This window comes from Rana temporaria, chromosome 1 (assembly GCF_905171775.1).
Source record: "Rana temporaria chromosome 1, aRanTem1.1, whole genome shotgun sequence".
Taxonomy (NCBI): domain Eukaryota; kingdom Metazoa; phylum Chordata; class Amphibia; order Anura; family Ranidae; genus Rana; species Rana temporaria.
In genome coordinates this window covers 294,806,911-294,820,934 of record NC_053489.1, presented here as the reverse complement: position 1 = coordinate 294,820,934, position 14,024 = coordinate 294,806,911, and the positions used below count along the sequence as shown (strand labels likewise).

The window sequence follows — 14,024 nt, the reverse complement described above, 5'->3', positions numbered from 1 at the left end:
AACACTTTAGGCTAAATCTCAGCCAGCTTCCTTCTTTTTTTTTTTGCTGTTAAGTGGTAGGGTCCCTTTTATGCTGCACAGTGTTGACCATTTACTCCATCACAGACTGCAGCAGCAAATCTGCCAGTCATCGCTCCCACAGGCTGCAATGAAAAGGCACAGAGATGACTAAGTTAGGTGAGTATTTTTATTTCATCTGCCAAAATGATAAAGAGGAGGAGGTTCTATAAATGGGGACACCTATTGAAAGAGGGTATTCCCTTTAAGTTAGGAGGTATTGACAGGAAGCTAAGGAAAACTTTGCCTGTTAGTCAGGGACAGGAACCAATAAAAGCAGATATTTTATCCATTTCCTACTCTACCCAAAACTTAAAAGCAAAAAAACAAAAACAGACCTACTAATAATGGTATTTCCAGGTGTCGGCTGCCTGAGAGATGATTGACTCCACCTTCAACTCGGAATGCAAACTAAAAAATTTGTCAAAGATCTTGTCGAATGTGTCTTTCTTGGCTGGAGTCTGACGACCCTTCCTATTATATGTGGAAAGGATCACTTCTTTAATCCATCTGGCTATGGAACCTTCAATGCTTGAAGCCCTGTTGATTTTATCATCCAATCATGTACAACAAGGGTGTCAAACTTGATTTGATTGTGGGCCGCATGAGCACTTATTGCCCTCAAAAGGGCTGGTTGTATCTGTAAGATTGGATGTCCAGCGCATCCCCTTCTCTAACATTGAATGTCAAGAGCCACCCCACCATCAGAAGTTGAGACCCCCACTCTCCTTTACATCACAGTGCACCCCCCTTACCTTATGCTGCTGCTGGGAAGAAGCTGTATGCATTACTTGAAAGCAGAAATTAAGGGTCTGGAGGGGGACCAGAGGAGGGCTAGAGCTCTCCTGCAGCTGCAGGAGAGGTGTGAGGGCCACACGAAATGGCCTGGAGGGACGGATTTGGCCCGCGGGCCTTGTGCTTGACACCTGTGATGTACAAGCAAAAATGCTGTTTTTTATTTTCCTTGCATGTCACCCTCAGACCTACAGCGACTGCAGTTGTAGTGCAAAGTGGATTTGTCTTTAGTAAATCAACCCCAATCACAAATCCACTTTGCACTACAAGTGCACTGGAAGTGCAGTCGCTGTAGATCGGAGGGGAAGCTCTGCTGATTTTATCATCCAATCATGTGCAAGCTAAAATGCTGTTATTTATTTTCCTTGCATGTCCCCTTCGATCTACAGTGACTGAATTTCCAAGTGCACTTGTAGTGCAAAGTGCATTTGCCTTTCGTAACTAACTCCCTTGGTGTCTTTACCTGAGGAACAGATTGTGATATGGAGAGCACTAGGTCTGAGATAACTGATCTGAAGGAGCAAAAGACGGAATCCATCTCATCCTGCCCAAAATTCTAAACTTTCATTTGACAAAGTGCAAGGCTTCCCTGTGAGAGAAAAGGAACTTGGGTGCTACCACCAGGAGGAACTCAGGGTAGGACAGGGCCTCTGATCTTGGCAGGCACATGATACTATCTTCACATAAAGCCAAAATTCTATACGCTTAAAAAGCTTGGAATTTCAAGTACTTTTCTTGGGTTTAACAGCTTTATCAATGAAGTTAGTTTAAAAAAGATGTATATGTACAGTATTCGTACCGAAACATTTTGGGAAAATTTCGGGGCTCATGGTCAACCATGATTTAATTGGAGGCGCTGAATATCAACTTGCCAATCTCGACTTTGAGTATCCAGACTCAATACCCTTTTCAGTGGCAGCAGAGATTTGTTCCCTATTTAGGAATCCGACTGACTCCCACCATCTCTTCTCTTTACAAAGCAAATTATCTGTCTTTGTTCGATAAGCTATTATAGGATGTGCATGCATGGTCTGATGTGAATCTGTCATGGTTGGATAGAATTGCCTCCGTGAAGATACGTTCTACCTAGGTTACTAATAGCTTGGGCCACAATGTATGCTCCTATGGATTCAGGCCGACTAGGCATACCTGATTTTAGGAAATGCTATGTGGCTGCACAGCTCGCCCAATTATGCAAACTTCACAGCCAACATAATCAACCAGATTGGGTTTCTATAGATGCCTAGGTGTGCTCTCCATTTACAAAAGAATCTTGTCCTTTTGGATTTCACCAAAACATTGTTAAGCTATACTGTGCCCTATGCTTTCCCATTCATTAAATGTGAGGGACACAAGCTGTAGAAGGTGGCCTTTGCGCTCTGCCCATATCCCTGGAGCTCCTCCTTTTTGGCAATCCCCTGTTTCCACCAGGTGTTCAGCCTGAAAGGTTTGGCTGGTGGTTGAACAAGGCATTGTACCGTATAGGTGACTATCTCGATCATAGGTGCATACACCCCCCTTTTCCTATTTCACGGGAAGTCTGGAGATCCCCCCCCCCCCCCCCTGCTGCAACAAATTTACCACTTTCTCCTATCCTTGCAGAAGGAAAGCTCTGATTTGTCCATAGCCCCTAAGGGGGAGGACTGGTGTAAATGGAGTACACAAATCCATAAATGGATCATTAATGTTGCCTTGATTGAGGCAGGTTACAGAGTCCACACCAAGTGGTATTTAGTGCCGAAGCGCCTGCCAAAAATGTACCTTGGCTACCTGTTTCAGGGGCTGTGGCCAGATAGGCTCTCCGTTGCAGGTGTGGTGGTCATGTCCCAAGGTTAGTCGTTTTTTGTATGAGGGTTCATTCATTTATTTTTTCAGTCACGGTGGTCAACATCACTAAAAGATACGAGTATTGCCCTACTAAATAAGCCTGTTAAAAATGATCTGCAACATACTCGGACCCTAATCTACTTTGTTTCTAGCAGCCAAAATCGCTATTGCAAAACGGCATGGAAAAAGCCTATCATAGACATTGCGATGGTAAAACAAAAACTCATATGAATCACGTTGAATGAAAAAATTGTGAGTGTCTTACGAGATAAACAATACATTTTCGACAAAATATGGTCCCCCCTGCCTTCTTGCAGGTCCCAGATGAATGAATCTTATTGTACGAATAAGTTGATGCAGGATCCCCAGACAAATCTATTTCCTTTCTTCTTCTCTTTTCCTCTTCTTATCTCTTTATTTGTTTCCTTAACTCCTGCCAGTCTTGGCATCATATTCTCCTAACTTTTTCTTTTCCTTTTTTATTTAAATGGATGTTTATATTTGGGGGCCTGGAGTCCCTTTTGTGGGACCGTTACAATACTTGGCAACGAGTAATACTTTGTGAACAGTGGTTGTTGGACGTGGGCTTTCCTACCTACGATTTAAGGTGGTCTCGACCTCAAAATCTTGGGTTTTATCATCCCACTTTATGATCCAAGGGGTGATGGTATGAATGACCACTTCCCCAGTGTTCACAATGTTTTGTTGTTTTATATCCATTTTATAACACAAAATATGTTATTCGTGTCCACTTTTGTTGGTGGTCAAATGCTCATTTGGGAGCCAAGATTTTCTGCTGTTGTTTCCCCCAACTCATGTACCAATTCTTATTGTCTATACAGAGCATGCAAGGATTGTTTGATGCTCTGCACAGTGCTCTTGTTGCTTTTACTCTTCTCAAAATCGTAATAAAAATTATTAAAACAGAAAAAGTATTCATACCCAATGAAATTTTCCACATTTTGTCGCGGTACAACCAAAAACGTAAATTAATTTTTTGGGGATTTTCTGTGATAAACCATCACAAAGTGGAACATGATTGTGAAGTGGAAGGAAAATGATAATTGGTTTTCAATTTTTGTTTTTACAAATAAATATCTGAAAAGTGTGGCGTGCATTTGTATTCATCCCCCTTTTACTCTGATACCACCAACTAAAATCGAATGGAACCAATTGCCTTCAGAAGTCGCCTAATTGGTAAATAGAGTCCACCTGTGTATAATTTAATCTCCGTATAAATACAGCTGTTTGTTAGCGAACCTTAGTAAACAAACAACATCATGAAGTCCAATGAATACACCAGACAGGCCAGGGATGAAGTTGGGGAGAAGTTTAAGGCTTGTTTCACACCTATGCTAATTGAATGCGCGTTTCTCCGCATCCAATTCACATGTGACTGTCTCTCTATGGAGCCGGTTCACATATCTCCACAGCAGGTCTGGTGCGGTGTGCTGGAAAAATGCGTGCCTTTTTTGGTGCGTTTCAGGTTCAATCTCAGCCCAAAATTCGGGCTGAAATCGGACCCAAAAATATGAAGCAGCACACACTGGACCCCTTGCTGTGAGCCGCATGCGGCAACGGTGTGAACCGCGCCTTATGCCGGGTTAGGTTATAAAAAAAAAAAAATATCCCAAGCTTTCAACATCTCACAGAGCACTGTTCAATCCATCATCTGAAAATGGAAAGAGTATGGCACAACTGCAAATCTACCAAGGTATGGCCAACCACCTAAACTGACAGTCTGGGCAAGGAGAGCAATAATCAGAGAAGCGGACAAGAGACCCATGGTAACTCTGGAGAAGCTGCAGAGATCCACAGCTCAGGTGGGAGAATTTGTCCTTAGGACAAATATTAGTTGTGCATGCCAAAAATCTGGTCTTTTTAAAAGAGTGACAAAATTAAAGCCATTGTTGAAAGACACCCAAAAGAAGTCCCATTTGCAGTACGCGAGAAGCCATGTGGGGGACACAGCGAACATGTGGGAAAAGGTGCTCTGGTCAGATGAGAACTTTTTGGACTAAAAACAAAACGCTATTTGTGGTGGAGAACTAACACTGCACATCACCTTGAACACACCATCCCCACCGCAAAACGTGGTGGCAGCATGATGTTGTGGGAATGCTTTTCTTCTACAGGGAAGCTAGTCAGAGTTGATGGAAAGATGCAATCTTAGAGGAAAACCTGTTCTGCCTCATACACATGACTGGAATTTCCGAAAAGAAAAGTTCGATGTGAGCTTTTGGTCTGAAATTCTGACCGTGTGTAGGCCCCATCGGACATTTTCTGTCAGAATTTCCGACAGCAAAAATTTGAGAGCTGGTTCTCAAATTTTCCGGCGGCAAAAGTTCTGATTGTATGCAATTCCGACGCACAAAAATCCTACGCATGCTCGGAATCATTGAACTTAATTTTTCTCGGCTCGTCGTAGTGTTGTACGTCAACACGTTCTTGACGGTCGGAATTTCCAACAACATTTGTGTGTCCGTGTGTATGCAACACAAGTTTGAGCCAACATTCCGTTGGAAAAAAATTCAAGGTTTTCTTGTTGGAAATTCCGATCATGTGTACGCGGCATTAGTCTGCAAAAGACTTGAGACTGGGTTGGAGGTTCACCTTCCAGCAGGAGAAACAACCCTAAACATATAGCCAGAACTACAATGGAATGGTATGGACCAAAACATATTCATGCGTTAGAATGGACCAGTCAAAGTCCAGTCCTAAATGCAATTGAGAATCTGTGGCAAGACTTGAAAATTGCTGTTCAGTGTCTCTCCATCCAATCTGACATAGCTTGAGTTATTTTGCAAAGAAGAATGGGCAAAGATGTGCAAAGCTGGTAGAGACATACCCAAAAATACTTAATTATAGCAAAAGGTTGTTTTACAAAGTATTGATTTAGGGGGGCTGAATACGAATGCATGCCATCCTTTTCAGATATTTATTTGTAAAAAAAATTGAATATAATTTTCCTTTCACTTCACACTTTGTGTTGGTCTATTGCATAAAATTCCATTTACACTTGTAAAATAAAAGGGGAATACTTTTTCAAGGCACTGTATGCTTCTAGTTAACAAAAGCCCAAAATCTTTTACAGAAAGACAGACCCCCAATATGCAGCAAAAAAACATACGCATACCTCACACATCAAAGATCTAGAAGCTAAGGCAGAACTACATCTTGAATGTAAAACAGTCCCTTTTTGCTTCTGCATCCTTTTTCCCTTCCTCATTCGTGGTTGGAGTGCAGTAAGACTGGAGCTGCTGTGTATCATGGCCAAGCGAGGGCAGACAGAAGGCCAAGTGGCAGCAACACTCCTCCTCCCTAGGAGACTTTCTGTAGCCTGACCAGGTAAAGCAAGGCTGCCTCGCTGTTTAAGCCGCCTACCAGAAGTGCATCACCTGCTTTCTTGACATGCAACATTCTCCACTGCCAGAAATCGATATGAACACCATTCTGGTTCACTCTAGTCTGCACTATATGTCCAACTTGCCGAACTGCTGACCAGGTCGCACCGCACCAAACTGCCACTAGGGAAAGCAGGGACCACTTGTTCCACTGCCAATAGGCCGGAGGAAATATGTGGATCACAGCCAGCAAGGATGCCGGAAATTACCCCAACACTTCACAAGGGAGACAAGGTCCAGCCTGGCAGAAAGGAGAATCCTACGATAAGAAAGTAAGACACAGCTCAAAGACTGGGACCTGACATTGAGGGGGGCAGATGACCACATTCAGTAGACCCAGAGAAATAAATGTTATGATGTGCACTCCTGGATGGCCAGAAGCCCAATGAAATTGAGAAAAAGTGCAGTGGGAGGAGCTTTTAAGCTCTTTTTCAATTCGTGTTTCCTGTTGAAGGTGCAGCCTATTATTTCTCAGGAAGCTGTCCTGGAAGAAGATTAGGGAAATGCATCTGACCCTTGATCTGCTATAATACAGTTCAGCTGTTCATTAAATGCATTTGTAAATACAATTTGTCTTGAAGCTTTCTTTTGTAATTTAAAACCACTCACTCTAGAGGATGGATGGGTAGCATAAGGCTCAGTTTCTTTGTACAAAATTTGTCATCCTAACACAGGCCATAGATTATTTGATATTTTTTTCATTCAACCACAGGTTGCAGGAAAGAAAATTGCTCAATTCCACCATCAACACAGTCAGTGTTGATGGGGGAATTCCTCCTGTGGAACTATTGTGTTCTCCCGGCGGAGGTGGGGGGGTTTCAGGGAGCCATCCCTGCCGGGGAGAACACAGTAACTATTGCTAGCGGCTATAGCTGCTGGCAAATAATTGTATGTAAAAGTCTGACATGCTGGTTGTACCCAAGTTGATTGATCAACTTTGGTACAATCTGCATGCCCATAGATGGTTCGATTCTCAGCTGGTTCCTGCTGAACTGGCCGAGATTCCAACCATCTATGGCCGGCTTAACATTGAACTGAACCTCCTCTCCTTAAGTCCAGCCTGAGCTTTTTAGGCTGGGCTTCTCCTAAGGGTGACGGGAGTGCAATTTGTTTTGCACTCCTGTGACCCGTTTTCAGCGGAGAGTGGTCTGAAGTCCGCTCTCCGCTGACGTCACTGCCATCAGTCGGGGCAGCGCGTCATCACGATCTCCAAGTCGGGATCCACCAGCTGCCCTGATTGATGACAGTCTCAGCGAGCCACTGAGACAACCTCTCCCCGCCCTTCCACTGCTTAGCGCTCCAATGAGCGCTGAGAAGTAGATCAGAAGCCATGTTGACTGACAGCATCAAACAAAAAAAAACATACTTCTCTTTTAAGAGAGGAGAGCAAAGGAATGTTCTTATCAATGTGCTGCCATTCTTCTGTTGTCCAATCGCAGTCTTGGGAAGAAAAGGTGACCAAGGCTAAGTTAATACTTGCAAAAAACTCTAATGCTGACACTAATGCAAATCAATGCACCCTATAGCGTTAATGCACATTTTTCGATGCCCTCCAAGTGTCCCCCCCCCCCCCCCCAACTTACTGATATTTAATAAACACCACAGATGTGTTTTGTCAAGTTGCTATAGACTGGAATAAAAGAGCAAACCTGGTGCTTAAAGTGGTAGTAAACTCTGTACTACCACTTTAACCTACAGGTAAGCCTATAACAAGGCTTACCTGTAGGTATAAAGAATATCTCCTAAACCTTACAGGTTTAGGAGATATTCCCCCCGCGCTGCGCCGCTGACTGCAGCGGCGCATGCACAGCGGGGATCCTTGGCTAAAGGGTCGGCAGCTGCCAGACCTTGCCGGAGAGAAGTCTCCCGCGCGCATGCGCGGGAGTGACGACATCGCCGCTCCAGCCAATCGCAGCGCTGGAGCGGCGATACCCGGAAGACACGCAGAGGAAAGATGACATCTCCCTCGGCGTGGACCAGGTAAGTTCCTCTCGCCTTGTTCCAAAGTAAGTATTTCATAATCAGCTAGTATGCGGTGCATACTGGCTGATTATGGCTTTTGCTTTTCAGGTTTGAAATAAATAAAGGTTTGAATAAAATAAAAATGACAGCGGGTATACAACCGCTTTAAGGCACAGTAATACCCCTCTGGATTATTAAACACAGACCAGGTAGTACAGTAGCAAAGGGGTAGAAAATACATGATAAAAGGGTAATAATGACAAGTAAATTCAATACAACCTTGGCATGGAGCTCAGCTGCCCTGTATACAATGTTGGGCTAGCGAGGATACATACTAGGAAATTACGCCTAACAGGTTTCGGACCGTGTAGTCCTTCCTCAGAGGCTTATTGTCATTTGAAAAGATCCTAAGTGTTCTATAATATAAATATAATGAATATTAGTACAAAATAGTAGATTGATTACAATATGTTTCAGTACTGAATTAACATGAAAGTTTTACTTTGAACAAAAAAAATGCATGTCTGCACACATAAGATGACATCACAGCAAATGAGATTGTACTTACATGGATAAGCAAATCACTGATAAAAACAACCAGGGAAATATGTTATTCCTAACTGGATTTCTGTGAGCTGACAAATGCAGTCGAAGCGGGTGCCAGACAGCACCCGAAAGGGGGGCGGACCCACAACTGGGGGCAAGAACTCCAGACGAATGGAGTGCAAACTCCTGCCAAAATGCCGACCACTGTGTAATAAGGTGTGGTTGTTTCTGCAGAAAAGTGCAGTTGATGTGTCTCCTATATGGATGTAAAAATAAAGAGAGACAACAAAGGACAATGAGGGTACTATTGAAGCACTATCTTAAATATCGATAAGTAACTACCCAAACTGATGTGTCAATCAACGGCGTAAATATATAAAGTAAAATAAGTAAAGTCAAAGACAAAGTAAATAGAGGCTTGAAGAGTAACGATATTGTGTGCTGCTAAAGTACCTCTCTCTGGTGTCCTACATGAGATCGTCCCATCACCACCACAGCATTCATATCTGGAGGGTTTTCAGTCAGGCGTATGTGAACTGGACATTTAGGTGGAGTAATATAGTATACATGTTTCGGAGAGACCAATACACTTACCATTATCTGTGCCATACACAGGGGCACATATTCCACTTATGGTCACACTGGCACTGTAATGATTGGAATTATGTATGTTTGCTTATGCTACCTCTTTTTTCTTTGTGTTTCATGCTCCACTTCAAAATACAACATTGTCAAGTAACTATTTGCTAACTGATATTTATCATTATCTTTTTTATCAACAGATTTATCACTCTGTCATTTTTTTCTTATGCCAGTGATCTATTGTGAGACTGATGGATGAGCCTCTCCCTGTTGACCACCATCCCCACCGGACTGTTCACATTTGTGGCCGATGGTATTTCGGAGGATGAATCAATGCCTGGGCGGCCTTAACTTCTTGGTGTCGAGATTGTGGTGCCCTTCCCCACTGGCCGACACGCGGGGGTCTCTTGATTCCGGTCACTTCGGTGGCCATACCTGGGACCTCCCTGCCTTTGGGAACCTGCCTTTGACAGGTTCCTTTCTGTTTGCGCTCCATTGTGAGGCGCAGACAGGTAGGCTGCATGCGTGCCTGTGACGCAGCGGCGCCCAGAGTGGGCTTGCTCGCTCCGCTCGTCAGGGGACTCCTTGACGGATTGATGCTGCCATTGGTTTGGCCCTATGATCTGTCATACCGGCTACAGCTGATTTAGATTGTCATTATGCAATTGATTTCAGCTTGCCTCACTAGCTATATATTCACCCACACCCCAGACATCCACAGCGATGCTGTGATGGGACGATCTCATATAGGCCACCAGAGAGAAGTACTTTAGCAGCATGCAATATCGTTAGGCCCCTTTCACACGGGGCGGATCAGTAATAATCCGCCTCCATATGCTCAGCGGGGATCGCTCCGTTGATCCCCGCTGAGCCAGGGGATGACAGGGCGATACCCCTATGGGGGGATCAAATGAACATGGACCGTGTGTCCGTGTTCATCCGATCCGCAGACGGAAGGGTTTTCTTCCGTCTGCAGAATCGGATCATTGTGGAGGCGGATGAGATCGGGTGTCAGCAGATGTTCATCCGCTGACACCCGCAATCTCATAGGGACCAATGTATGTCCTTTTTTCATCCGCAAACTGATGGATGAAAAAGCAGACATACGGTCCGCAGGTGTGAAAGGGGCCTTACTCTTCAAACCTCTATTTACTTTGTCTTTGACATTACTTATTTTACTTTACATATTTACGCTGTTGATTGACACATCAGTTAAAGGGGTTGTAAAGGCTCGTGTTTTTTCACCTTAATGCATCCTATGCTCTTGTTTGGATAGATTGATAGCAGCGCAGCCATTGGCGCCCGCTGCTGTCACTCAAATCTAATGACGCGGCCGCCGAGGGGCGGGGCCGAGTCTGGCATTCTTGTCTATGGACGCAAATGCTGGACTTGGGAGCGTGCCTGGAAGGTAACCCCCCGGGAGAGCGCTTCTCCTAGGTGGGGTTATCTAATGCCGGGAGGAGCCGCCGAGGGACCCCAGAAAACGGTGTTCGGGGCCACACTATGCAAAAGGAACTGCATAATGGATGTAAGTATGATATGTTTGTTATATTAAAAAAAGAATACTCCAACCTTTGCAACCCCTTTAATCAACTTTGGCTAGTTACTTTTTGATTTTTAAGATAGGCTTCATTGTCCTTTGATTTTTTTTTTTTGATTTTTAAGATAGGCTTCATTGTCCTTTGTTGTCTCTCTTTAATTTTACATCCATATAGAGCAGTGGTTCTCAACCTTTCTAGTGCCGTGACACTTTGATAAAATTTCCCAAGTTGTTGGGACCTCTAATGCCCCATACAGACGGTCATTTTTTGTGATGAAAAAAAAATGACGTTTGAAGTGATGAAAAAAAACGACATTTTTGAAACTTCATTTTCAAAAACGATGTAGCATACACACCATCATTTTGAAAAATGATGAACAAAGTGACGGCACTCTAAAGGGGAAGTTCTATTCGCCTTGAGGCTGCTTTTAGCTGGTTACTTGTTAGTAAAAGATGATTCGTGCTTTTTTGTCTGTTACAGCGTGATGAATGTGCTTACTCCATTATGAATGGTAGTTTTACCTCCCGTCTCAAAACTTGCTTCTGGGCATGTGCGGGTTTAAAAACGTTGTTTTGCCCACACACTATCATTTTCATTGACACAAAAAATGTCATTTTGAAAAACGACACAAAAAATTCGAGCATGTTCGAATTTTTTTTTTGTCATTTTTCAGAAGACATAAAATGACATTTTGCCCGTACACGATCATTTTAATTGACATTTTTAAAAATGTCATTTTATTTCATCACAAAAAATGACCGTCTGTACGCGGCATAACAGTAAACTTATTTTCGTAGTGTGGGTTGACAGCACCGAAGGCAAGACAAGTAGTTTGCGCTCCTAACCCACGAACATTTAGCGCTTCCCGAGACCTACCCTTCCACTTATACAGTATTAAAACCCTTATGGTACATTTTAGGCTGTACCACTCTTTGTTCGCCTTTCTTTCCCTTTTATCTCTCTCTATCCTAATTTTATTTTATTTTTTTTACCCCCATCCCTCTCTAGCTGTCTTTCTTGCTCTTTCTCTCCCTTTTTATTTGTTCCTCCCCCTCTTTTCCTCTCCCTTTCTTGTATTCTCTATTTTATTTCCTTCTCTTACTCCTTGGTGGGTAGGTGGGGGGTATGGGATAAGCAGCAGTGCTGGCGAGGGGGTTTGGGATGAGTGGCAGTGCTGGTGGGGGGGGATTAGGGATGAGTGGCAGTGCTGCAGGGAGTTCTGATTGGCCAACTTAGGTGCTCCTGATCATGGTCATCTGCTGATCTGAGTACTGTAGTGGGGACTTTTAATGGCAACTATAATCACAGGTAGTGTTACTCACTGTCTCCGGCTTCACTGTGTCTCCGACTTTGTGGTGTCTCGTAGCATTGACACCTATGTCGAAATCAGGAGATAGGGTCTTCTCCAGCCCCTCCCACTTCACATTCCTCACCAGCCAGCTGACCTCTAGTCTCTGCCCCCCCAGCCATGCCGTGAACTGAATGGGCGGCTGCAAAAACGGTGAGTGGGCAGCCGCAAAAAGGCTGGGAGAGAGAGTGGTGCGGGCTTCGGTAACAGCCCAGGATCTGGTGACCCCTGGCTAATCATCATTTGAACTCCGAGGGGGGTCCTGACCCCCAGGTTGAGAACCACTGATAGAGAGATGCATCAACTGCACTTTTCTGCAGCAACATCCACACCTTATTACACAGTGGTCGGCATTTTGGCAGGAGTTTGCTCTCCATTAGCCTGGAGTTCTTGCAATTGGGATGGGTGCTTCCCCCTCTCCTTCCTTTGGCCCCAGTTGTGGGTCTGTCCCCCTTTTGAGTGCTGTCTGGGACCTGCTTCGGCTGAATTTGCCAGTCCACGGAAATCCAGTTAGGAATAACATCTTTCCCTGGTTGTTTTTATCAGTGATTTGCTCATCCATGTAAGTACAATCTCATTTGCTGTGATGTCTAAAACTTTCATGTTAATTCAGTACTGAAACATGTTGTAATCAATCTACTATTTTGTACTAATGTTAATTATATTTATATTATAGATCACTTACGATCTTTTCAAAATGACAATAAGCCTCTGAGGAAGGACTACAGGGTCCGAAACATGTTAGGCGTCATTTCCTAGTATGTATTCTCGCTAGCCCAACATTGTATACAGGGCAGCTGAGATCCATGCCAAGGTTGTATTGCATTTACTTGTCATTATTACATATATACACTTTTATCATGTATTTTCTACCCCTTTACTACTGCAATTTTATTGTATGTTCATTATAAATAATTTTTTTATTATACTACCTGGTCTGTCTTTAAAAATCCAGAGGGGTATTACCGTACCTTGAGCACCAGGTTTTCTCTTTTTGACTGTCTATTTTGGATTAGATGGACCAGGTGTTAATACACACATTGCCAATCCCTGTTCCATTAATAGACTTGAATGAAAGAGGTTGACAAGGTTCAACTCCTAGACTTGCCATTTAGCTTTGTTTTCGCAGCATAGCGATACAGAGGTGAAATCCTGAGATTATATTTTTGCCTGGAGTTCTACTTTAACATTCCCTTAGCCAGCAGTTTTAAAGACCTGGTGCACCTTCCAAATGCTTTGTTCTTCCCTTCTTTTTTTTTTTGAAGACTACCAACAAAACATACCATTCAATCTACCCAGAGCATTTAGAATAAGTAATAAAAGCAGTTATTAATTACTGATACTAATATTATCTTAAAATGATATACCGGGTGTTCCATTGTTTAACCACTTGCCTACTGGGCCCTTATACCCCCTTCCTACCCAGGCCAATTGGCCAAATGACAATTGCGTGGTCATGCAACATGGTACCCAAAAATTTGTATCTTTTAAAAAAAAAAAACAGAACTGTCTTTTGATGGTTTTTAATCCCCACTGGGGTTTTTTCTATTTTTTTTCTAAACAAACAAAAAAAACTCATTTTTTTTTCTCCATCACTGATGTGCGCTGTTGAGGCGGCACTGCTGGGTGGGCACTGACGAGGCATCACTGATTGCCAGCACTGGTCGGCACTGTTGGGGTTGCACTGATCATCAGGACACTGATGATCAGTGCCCTGATTATCAGTGTAGATGTCCCCTGTGTGGATTTGCTTTCAGCGTAAGGAGAGGATTGCTGATAACTGGCAAATCCTGTTTACATTGTGATCAGCTGTGATTGGACACAGCTGATAATGTGGTAAATAGCCGACCGTGATTGGCTCTTTACCACGATCTGTGTTCAGCTGCGTCAGAAGGACACGGCGATCTCAGATCACTGCCGATGCATGCCGCGGGGGGCGGGCAGGCAGGAAATGTGAGTGCG

General features: G+C 43.6%; 1 protein-coding gene across 1 annotated transcript in view; it reads left to right on the top strand.

Annotated features, from left to right (window-relative positions):
- The window catches only part of KIAA2026 (KIAA2026 ortholog), a 73,626-nt gene that overhangs the window by 14,524 nt on the left and 45,078 nt on the right, over window positions 1-14,024 (top strand). The window lies entirely within an intron of this gene.